General features: G+C 32.4%; 1 non-coding gene across 1 annotated transcript; it reads left to right on the top strand.

Annotated features, from left to right (window-relative positions):
- The first annotated feature begins 1,264 nt into the window (after nucleotides 1-1,264).
- Nucleotides 1,265-1,370, top strand: LOC133813270 (small nucleolar RNA R71). The gene has a single exon (XR_009884300.1). It is a non-coding gene; the product is annotated as a small nucleolar RNA R71 (small nucleolar RNA).
- The last annotated feature ends 10,591 nt before the right edge of the window (nucleotides 1,371-11,961 follow it).

The raw sequence follows: 11,961 nt of genomic DNA on the forward strand, positions 1-11,961 counted from the left end.
ATTTATGCTGGCACCCAAATCACATAAAGCTCTCTCACAATGAAAGTTCCCAATAGTGCAAGGTATAGTAAAGCTGCCTGGATCTCTTAACTTTTGAGGAAGCTTCTTTTGAATATTTGCACTACACTCTTCAGTTAATGCAACAGTTTCATAATCTTCCATTTTTCTCTTATTAGACAATATCTCTTTCATAAATTTCACATAACTAGGCATTTGTTCTAGAGCCTCTGCAAAAGGAATGTTAATGTGAAGTTTCTTAAATACCTCAAGAAATATGGAGAATTGTTTGTCAAGATTAGCCTTTCAAAACCGTTGAGGATATGGAATCTTTGGTGTAGGCTCAGTATAATTTGGTTTTTCTATTTTTGGAAGGTCTTTAGTAATCTCCTCTTGTATTGGACTAGTAACATGTTGCTCTTCTTTCTTCTTCCCCTTGTCACCCACTGTAGGTCCATCATATAGTCCCACTCCTCAAAGTGACAACTTGACATTGCTCTTTAGGATTTACCTCTGTGAAACTAGGAAAATTCCCTTACTGCCTACTAGAAAACATTTGATCCAATTGACCTATTTGTGTCTCCAAACTCCTAATTGAAGACCTTGTCTCTGTCATGAATTGATTTAATTGGTATGGCTGAATTGTTGGTGGATTCATTTGAGGATGTGATGGTGGATGAGATGGGTGTGGATTTGGATCATAATATGGTCTAGAATGTAATCCATAAGTCAATTTATGAGGGGGTTGTTGAGGTGGGTACTGTGGATATTGCGGTTGTAACCTTTGATTATTTTTCCAAGACAAATTAGGGTGATTTTTCAAAGCAGGTGTATAGGAATTGGAATAAGTGTTGGGTGTTGGTCTTGAAAAATTACCAATAACTAGTGCTTGTTCCAATGACATTTTAATCACATCAGTTGCACAACTAGTTGTGCTCGAGCATTTTTCATAAGAATGTGGTCCCCCGCAAATCTCACAACTCACGACATTCTGTACTTGCATCGCTTGTGGGTGAGATTAGTCTGTTGCAATTGCTTGGTTAGAGATCAACTTCTAAGACTCCTGCCACTTTCTTGTTCTCACGCTCACTAGGCCAATTATAGTTATTCATAGCCTTCTCTTCCAATAATTCATATGCTTCATTAACGCTTTTTCTCATAAACGCTCCTCCTGATGTTGCATCTATAATTGTCCATGTATTGCCCCCCCCCCCCCCCCCCCCCCCCCAAACCATTGTAAAAAGTATGAACTAGCAGCCACTTCTCTATTCCATGCTGTGGGCATTTCCTTTGCAACTATTTAAATCATTCCCATGCATCATATAAAGACCCCCATCAAGCTGATTGAAATTATTAATCTCTCCTCTTATTCTAGCTGACTTGGCAGGAGGAAAATATTTACCAAGAAATTTCTAAGCCAAATCTTCCCAAGTAACTATAGAGTTAGCTTGTAATGAATTCAACCAACTCTTAGCTCTGTCCCTTTGTGAAAATGGGAATAATCTCAATCTTACAGCATCGTTACTCACCTCATTCATTTTAAGTGTCGCACACAACTCTAAAAAATTTGTGCTATGAAGATTCAGATCCTCATTTGGTAACCCCCCAAATTGTACACAATTCTGCACCATCTGAATAATTGAGGGTTTCATCTCAAAATTATTTTCCTCAATAGTTGGAGGACAAAAGCTTGAATGTATCCTCGTAACAGTAGGGAGTACATAGTTTCTTAATGGTGGATTGGCCTCAGCTGCATTACCCATATTTGCATTGTTGTTGACAACATTATTTGCGTTCTCAGCCATGGTGAAATCCAACCTTTTCTTTATCTTTTGATTCTTTCTGCACGTTCTCTCAATTTCAAGATCTATTGGTATGATTTCCTGTTTTCTACTTTCTCGCATATACCAACAATTCCTGAAACACAATACAACCTTGATCCGAATAAGTGTAAAACAATAAAAAAAAAAACCAAATTAGAACAAAAAACAATTAACTATGATATTGGAAATTAAGTCCCCAGCAACGATGCCAAAAACTTGATCGCGAAAATATATATACGCAAGTGCATGCAATCGATTCAAGTAATATAGATGATAAATTGAGTATCGTTCCCACGAAGACTATTTTCCAATTACCACTAATTGTTCTTTTAATTTCTATTTGGCAACCAAAGTTTGGATGAATGAATTTAATTTTAAAATTAAAAATAACTATGAACAAAATTAACTAAAAATGAAAATCGCTATTAATTTCATCAACTTGTAATTCTACTTATTTTATTAATCAGTTCTAAATTTCTTTCCTTCTATTCTAATAGCAGGTTAACATAAATCGATTCCTATTCCTTTTCAAAATATAAGATCTCATCCTATGTGCATGTTTTCTACATCTCTGTGATAAACTTAAACATATAACATACATTAAGCATGGAAACATAATTACTACACAAGTCATATGGGTACTTTCGTCCAATATGCAACCTATGTCTATATAATGATAGCATCTTCAATTCTCATCTTTCGAATTTTGAATCAAAATTATAAATCAAGAAAATATTGATAAAGTATTTACTAGCATTAAACACACATTATATAGATTAGAATAGAGAAGAAAAATCAATTGAACATCATAATTAAATTAGATAGAACTCCAAGTGACTACATTAAACCCTAGATAAAATTTTTTAGTTCATATCATACATGACTAAATCAACAAAATAATAATTAAAAAAAATAAGATTCACAAACTTAAAGAAGAAAGAAAAATATAAAAATGCAGAATAACTAGCCTAAGAATCAAAATTAGTCTCTAAAAAAGTAATTAAAAACTGACCTAATGACCTAATTAAACCCTAAATACGAATTTATAGTAAAAAAAATTACATAAGTTGTGTTTTTCATATGCGGGCCACGACTTGGCCTTCTCTGAGTCGCGACCCATGTCTATTTTTGAAGCCTTTCGCTTCCGTAATAGTCTTCAAGTGCCGCAACTCAGACATCATCAAGTCACGGCCCAAGTCCAGAATTCCTCTTGGCTGAGCCTCTGACTTTGCCGTGAGCTGCGACTTATAAGGTCAAGTCACAGATCTAATTGCCTCCATAATCCATGCGTTCTGACTTGCCTTGAGTTGCAACTTGTAAGCCCAAGTCTCGACTCTAATTCCATTTTTTCTCAAATTTCTTCTTTCAACTCTTCTCTTCATAAAAAACTGACTTTTAATCATCCTTAGCATCATTTTGAGTCCAACAACCGCCAAGAGCATCTTTTTTCCACCATTTTCACTTCTTTTTACATTTTTCTCGTGATTCACCGCACAACCCTACAACAAAGACAAACAAAAGCATAATCTTGCAAAAAACACACATAAAGACTCAGGATTACCACAAAAACACATTCTTAAATGACACTAAAATGAAGTTATCAACTGCCAATCATCAAAAGATGGGATATATGACTGTGACAGCTCATTTCATAGAAGACACTTGGAAGTTGCATAGTTGGATTATAAGTTTTAAGTATGTACCATGCCAACATGATGCTGTAACACTTACTGATACTCTGAGTTCATGTTTGTCTGAATGGAATATTGAAGACAAGATTAGTTTAGTGACTGTGGATAATTGTACTACTAACGTTGCAATAATTCCACTTTTGAAGGAAAAGTTGAATTCTAGTTATTTTATTTTAAAAGGAAAGCTACTTCACATGCATTGTTGTGCGCATATTTTTGAATCTTATAGTCAAGGATGGCTTCTCTATTATTGGTGATAGCATTGACAAGATTCGAGACAGTGTTGCTTATTGGTCGGGCACACCAAAGAAGTATGAGAAATTTGAGGACAATGCTCGTTCTCTTGAAGTGATATGTACTAAAAAGTTGTCACTTGATTGCCAGACAAAGTGGAATTCAACATACTTGATACTCAACATAGCCTTATTGTACAATAGAATATTTGAATGATTAAAGCTACGTGATTGAAGGTATGTTAGATATGCGCAATCAGAAGATGATTGGATTAGAGCACACAAATTGTGTGATAAGCTAGAAGTGTTTCATGAGGTGACAATTTTTTTTTGAACTAAGTATCCTATAGCTAATCTTTTTTTCCCAAATATGTGTCAAATTAAGATGAGAATTGAAGGGTGGATGACATCAAATAAGCCCTTCATTAGGGACTAGATTCATGGGCTTATGAATGTGGTAGTTGTTTTGGATCAAAGATATAAATTTATGTTGATCGAATAGTATTTTCCTACCATTTATGGAAATGATCAATATGGGACTGAAATTGAAAGGTCTGCAAGCTTTTGTTATGAGTTAATGGAATAGTTCAGTTCTAAGTTTCCTAATCAGAGAGAAAGAAGTCAACAAATGGATAGTGTATCAACATCTTCTTCAACACAAATGGATGATCTATCTAACTTTGACACATATGTTAGAGTTGCATATGGTGGAGAGAATGTGAAGTCAGATGTAGAACTCTATTTAGAAGAGAAATTGATACCTAGGACTGATGAGTTCTTTGATATATGCAATTATTGGAAAGTCACAGGACTCAAATATCCTGTGTTTAATTTGATTGCCAAAGATATATTTGTTGTGCCTATTAGCACTGTTGCTTCAAAATCTACATTCAGCACTGGTGGTAGACATGAGGGTTCACACCAAGCGAGACTTCATCCTTCTACATTGGAAGCATTGATATGTAATCAGAATTGGCTGGTAAATGAAAAAAAAAGGTAAATATACTTATCTTTATATTTATATATAGGGCACCACTTCGGTGCAGCCAACTTTTTGGTACTTAATACTTTTTTCTCCAAACAGTTGAATTTTACACTCGCATACAAAAAAAAAAAAGACATAGGTGCAACAACTTTGTTTTCAGCACTGTAAACTATTCAGAATTTCATAAAAATTTATAGGATGTCTTAAATGACTACAATGTATATCATCATAAAAAAATTGGAAAAATGATTTAAGTGCTGAAATACCCTATTGGTTGCACCAGTGCAGCCAAAATAGTGGCTGCACCGAAGTGCTCCCCTATATATATTCATATTTTGTTGTATTATTTCAATTTTTTTACAGAAGCAACTTCACTAGTCACCCTGAATAATGAAGATAAGGATGTAGATCCATCTATGGTAATTAGTTAAGTTTTTATAAGTCATCAAATAATCTATTAACTTCCATTATTAATACATATATTTTTTGTAGGAGCCACACATAGTTGATCTTGACGATTAAGGTAGCAGGTCAACGAAGTAGAAAACATTCATTGATTCTTTTTTAAGCTTCAAAAGTGGAACGCTATGTCGTATATGAAAGTTTTATTATATTTTTTTTCTCTTGAGAAACTGTCATTATACTTGACGAAATCTTGATTTAAATGATGATATAATGATATGATTTAATCAAATTCTCTCATGCTACTTATATACAAGCATAGTACGTAAAATTGACATTTTTTATATGTGGTTTAGAATATCCTCAATTCTAAATAGACTTTAGGGGAAAGTTTATATAATTTTTTATTCCAAAACTACTCTATGAAAGAATTGTATATATTGAAAATTATGTTTTATACAATTTATCCTTATTCTTGTATTTATTTTTGTAAATTTTAAAATAAAAAACAAAATAAAATATTTGAGGATGTAGTTAATATGAAGTGTAACAAATAAAGATCGTAATAAAAAATAATAATTTAAGCTTAGGGAGAATTTTAAAATTATGATTCAATGTTTCTTAAAAAAAATAGTTAAATGGGTCGGGGCAGACCTGCCCCAATTCAGTAGGGACGGGTCGACCCGACTCGCTCCAAAGAACTAATCAAGGCGGGGCGGGGCAGACCCGCCCCATTTACATGCCTAGGCCCTACTGAACTTTTGGACTATTATTGACATTTTTATAAATAAGTATCAAAAATTGTATTATTGCAAAGTTAACAAATTAAGGTGTTTACAATGGACTAATAATGCTAAGATCCAATAAACCATATTACTAATTAAACTCTATAATTAAATTATACTATTTATTAATTCCATTATTACTCCGTTATAAATATAAAATTGAAATCTTAGTTATTATAGAATTATATTTAAAGAATTAATTCGTGCAGTACATTGATATAATCACTTCATTTAGTTTTATCCTCCAATTATTGGTTCGTTAATTAGAGTTGGTCAAATTTATCCTTCTATCCTTCTAATTACCTCTTGTTCCTTAAGTACCATTAATTCACTAATGAATAATTAATTTATACTCATATTATAAATTTGAGCTCAATAACTATTCATTTCCAAAATTAACCCTTAAAATATTCTATCATTTTTATGAAAGCTTGGATTCCAAATCTTGTAAGATCATGTTCCCGCGCATTCATGCTATTGAATCTCCAAAACAAAACTCACTAGCTTCATTATTGTAAGAGACCTTAACGAGTGAATCAAAATACCAAACATGCATGAACATGAGTTCATGACTATGGGGGATTTAGACTAATCTACATATGATATGAATTAATTCTTTATGGCAAGTGTTATGTTTATAAAGAAATTAATTCACATCAATACAGTCGTATATAATCTAATTATATAAAGTACATTCACTAAGATGTCTATCTACATCAACGATCTGGATCTAGATCACATGTATTACAAAATACTTAGTGAACCATAATAGCAACCATCCATTAAAGATTCCATACTTTAATATATGTTGTTGACTATTTTATTTATGATATATGATCTTTATCCTCTCGTATTCATACAAGATCATACTCTCAATAATGAATATGGAATTATCTAATATTTATATTAATTATTTAGTAATAATTAGAACATTCAATTATAAGAATAATGTACTTTTATTTATTTCCAAAATAAAATGCCTTTATGCATGCTTTTAGAGCATCAACCCTAATGGTACTAACGTAAGATTTTACTACGTTGGATACTTGCTTGGTACATAATGATTTCACTATGGTGATGTTTAAGATTTCAAGGAGGTAACCTAAAACCAAAAGATTAGTAGAACGATAACACAAAACGTTGCATGAAATAAATACAAATGGAAAGGAAAATAGATTTGAGATTTTGATGTTGTTTTTTTGATGAAATGATAAAATGAGACAAGTGAAATAAAAATAAGGTGTAATCAAGAGTTGAGAAGTAGAAAGGTTTCAAGAATCATCCATATGCTTGTTTGGTTGCTTAGTTACTTGATTTACATAAATACACAAGTAAATAGTTCACATCCCAACATTTACTTAGAAAATATAACATTAAAATCCATATTCTTTTCTAATAAAGTCCATTTGAGTTATAATGTTCTTTACTTTAGGAGCACAATGTTAATCTTAGGAAAAATCTAAAAATGACAAAATACCCAAGGACAATAATGCAATAGAAGATTAGACATACAATTATGTATCAATATTACTTTTACTAATTATAAGCACATAGAAAGAGCATGACTAATCTTATATACTATTAGCACAAGTAAATAAATATAACTAAATAAAGATGAGGATGAAAGAACATAAACAACTCAAATGCATTATATTAAGAACATAGTAAATCAAAGTAGCAAAACATCATCACTAACATATGGAATCATCCCTAACATTCCTAGGAAGATTAGGCCATTAAGCTCATGATTCTCACAAAATTCTAAGAAGAAAGTATGAGAAGAAAGTGAGTAGAAATTTTGCTATAGTTTTTTTTTCTTTCTAAAAATTACATACCAAATGTGAAAGAAGAGTCCCTATTTATAGAAGAAGAAAAGGACTAAAAAGAAATTAAATTACAAATGGGGTTTACAAAAAAATATGAAATATTAATAATAAAATATGATTTTGAAAAATCAAATCTTATTATTAATATTATCTTAGTTATTTTAGTGAATGGTCATTTTTCCCTTTTTCTAAAACACCACAAAATGTGAGCTTTAAAGCTCAAAATGGAAGGTCCAAGGCGCAAAGAGAACACAAAATGGGATGGTGGTAGCTGGTGGTGTTGACCTAGCCGCAACCAATGGTAGAATGCCACGTGTGCAGCTGTCAGCAGGGGAAAGGAAGAGCAGTAGGTCGGGTTAGGCGCTGGTCAGCAGGCAGGCAGGGGTGCGGGTCACGCGGGTCGGTTGGGACTGGGACGTGGACAAGTGGCAGGCAAGGGGAGCGCCAGGTGGCAGGCGAGGGAGAAGGAAAAAACCAGGTGGGCTGGGCTTTTGGCCGAATTCTTGGGCCAATTATCTTAAAAAATGCCACAATTTCAACTCTCTTTTTTCAGTTTTGATTCTTTCTTTCATCTTTCTTTTTTTCTTTGTTTCCAAGTGCCAAAAATACCAATTAATTCCTACAAAATAAAAATAAATTAAATTAAAATCAATATTTTCAATTATAAAATATATTACAATAAATTCATGAAAATATTAATTAAAACTTAATCTATTTTACACATTAAAACTAATAAATTGACATTTTTGAGCACTAATCAGGTGAATGAAGCAGTGTCCATCTTTGATCATGAGTTCATTGAAGATAAAACTACAATCATGCTTATGGATAGCCACGTAGGGAGTGAAAAACAATCAGAATGGTTATTAGAGGAATTAACTTCCATGCGAATGTGAGCAAAATGTGACATTGGAGGATGAGGAAGCACATGTTGTGGTTGATTTGAGTTCATCAATGATATTGTCACATGCACCACCAATGGATCCAAATTTTCTATTAATTACACCTTCGCCATTTTATCTCTATGAGTTACCAAAGTTCTTTCCCCAAGTTCATTGTTTAAAGTCATGTGTTATTGGTGTACTGTGCCGACGCAATTTATATCTTGCCAAGCTTGATGGCATTCACAATGACAACCTTCGAGTTGTCATGTATTATGCATATTATAGGTGGAAGCCACTTATTAATGTGTTTCTGCAGAGTATGGTATATTGACTAACAATGAAATAATTGGATTGATGATGATGAAGATCAAGCACATATGCGAAATAATTTAAAAGTTTTCATACACGGAGTTTTCTTTTTCTTTAATTCTTTTCATTCCATTGGGACAATGTCATGCTTAAGTGTGGGGAAGGAATACTTATTATGTGAATTCATGTATTTTTTTTTTTGTGTTTGTGTTTTTTTTATGAGCCTGATTAAGTCAATAGTATTAGGTCCATGATAAGAAATTGATTAAGATTAATATAATTTTGAGAAAATGATAGATTCTACATGAAATTGTGTGTTCAACTCTTTGTTGTGATTATTGCTTGAACTTGATTTCAAACTTTGCACATAATTAAGATAACCTGGTTATTAGTATTTAAAGAAGGTTTATGCATGATGAGATAAGAAATTTTTTTAAGTTTCCACTCTAGAACTTATTCGATAATTGATTGAGGCGAAATCATAGGTTTTATAAAATTAGGGAGATGATTTAGGTCATTTTTGGATCGTTTGAGCCTTTGAAGCTAACTTGATAATTTTTTATCCATAATTACCATTTTTTAGCCTACAAAAAGTATATTTTTCTTTATTTATCCATATGTTGTTCCTTAGCCTAAACACTTAAAAATAATTTATTTGTCCTATTTTACACCATAAACATATATTGAAAACTTAGTTAGATCGTGATGTGAAAATGGGTAAGGAAAGTGAATTGTGATGTTATATGTTTTTGAGAAAAAAATTGTTTTAGAGAAAGAGGAAAATAGTGCCACTCCTTGTGAAAAAAAAAAAATTGAATGAAACAAGTTTAGGGGAGTGTGACTCAATTGAAAAAAAAAAGGTGAAATCTATGAAAAAGAAGAAGATAGGTATTGAAGGAATCAAGAAATAGAAATTAGCTAAAAAGGCAAGAAAGCTAAGAATAAAGAGAAGCAATATGGACTAAATATTTTGTATTATTGCTTGAATTTGTAGGTGTATACAATGATTCTTTCTAGTGCTCCTACGGTGTTTCTTGGTTCCCTTATTCTTTTTAAAGCCTTAATGGCTCGGATATCCTCATTGCTTAATGCTCCGTTCATACTTAACTGAAAACATAAATACTAAAATTGTTAGCTAAACACATAAGCAAAATAACTATAACTTAAATACTTACTTGGCGGTCAGATTCGGAGCTTTGAGTGTGTGTATCGAGGAGAACTTCATGCGAAGGAACCGTTGCTCTGATACCAACTGTAATGACCCAACTACTCTAGACTTTTGGACCATTAACGAAAACTATACATAAACACTAATTCTTAATAACACTTACAAGTGATAAGATCATAACTTTATTAAAACTTTGAAAAAAACAAAGGTCAAACTTACATAAAGTTTAAGTTAGGATATGGGATCCCATTGTTTTAAAACCAAAACATGGCATAATGATAATTTAAAAAGAGATTACATAATAAAATGCGGAAATATACATATAAAAACCATAAGAACAAAAACTACATCCTCGAATCGAAACTCTCGGCTCTTTGAATCCATTCCGCCTCAATACACATTCCCCAAGCTGCCAAGAACCTTATCCGCCACTAAAACTATTTTCCTGCACATATAAACAAAAAGGAATGAGCCTAATGCCCAGCAAGGAAAATCTAACATATAGCCATATACATAAAAATTCATAATGCAACATAAAACATACTATAACACTTATGTCACATACATACTATAATGGCCATTATTACTTGGGGTCCCATAAACTAAGCAAGTCATATGCCCATTAGATTAGTGGGGTCTTGCTAGCTAAGCAAGTCATATGCCCATAATCTATTTGGGGCTTGTTAGTCATATAGGTCATATGCCCAAGTCTACAATCATACTTAACATAATATAAAATCATAAGATAACATATAAAATCATATAACACATAAATCCTATCCTATTTTCCTTAACAAAATAACCGGGATATGAGAACTGATTTGGGACCTTGGAACACTCCTAAAAACCATTTATAATATGATGAGTATATTGAAGAAAAGGGATGAACGTGAAGAAGGAACTATACTATCAAAATATACTTACCAAAAACCTTGTGCTTAAGAACTTGGATTTCCTAACCAAGAATAGGAATAAGGTTAGAATGAGTAGAAGATTATGAGAACTTTAAATAATATAATACAGAAATGGACTAGAGTTTGGGATACCTTGAGTACTTCTATGATCAATCTAAACCTTGCACCGAAATGTGTATAGAACCTTACTTCCCAAGTGTTTAGTAAGCTTGTAGTGATCAAGCTTATGATCCCCAACCCAAGTGTTTACACTCTCACAATAACCTAGCAATTTGCAGCCTCTGAACTTAGAGTAATAGATGAATAAATGGCTGGGTACTAGGTCCTATTTATAGAGTTTAGGAATGAAGAGATCTTCATTTAACTTGAATAAAAATAATGGCTTTTTAAGTGAAAAACATTTGAATTATCGTTTAGCAGAGGCTGAAGACTCGTTCAAAAAGATGCTGGACTTATCAAGAGGTTGAAGGTTTGAATGGAGAACATTTTTGAAAACTTTCAAAATATGCTGAGAGGGGCGATATATCGCCCCCTGTAGGCGATATATCGCCTGGGCCAGTATGGCCGAGGCAATTGTGCAACGTTTCGTGTTTTTCGTATCTTCGTGCTGTGATATATCGCCCCCTATAGCTGCGATATATCGGCATACGGTGATTATTTAAACACAAAATTACACATTTTTAGCTTAATTTGAATTGAGTAAACAACCTTGACTAAGCCTTCCAACGTTTTCAAAGCTGCTGACTGACCTTAGGGTATTCAAATTTTAACCTTAATAAATTTAATCCTCAAAATTCTTAATCATCATTAAACCTATACATGACATGTGCTATTATCCTATTGGTTTTTATCTAAACCTTATAGTATAATAAATATTATCCTCAATATCAGTCATATTAATCAAACCTTAGGTTAAAATTAATATTCCTAAACTATAGGTTAAA

Source organism: Humulus lupulus, chromosome 1 (assembly GCF_963169125.1).
Source record: "Humulus lupulus chromosome 1, drHumLupu1.1, whole genome shotgun sequence".
In the NCBI taxonomy this organism is placed as follows: Eukaryota; Viridiplantae; Streptophyta; class Magnoliopsida; order Rosales; family Cannabaceae; genus Humulus; species Humulus lupulus.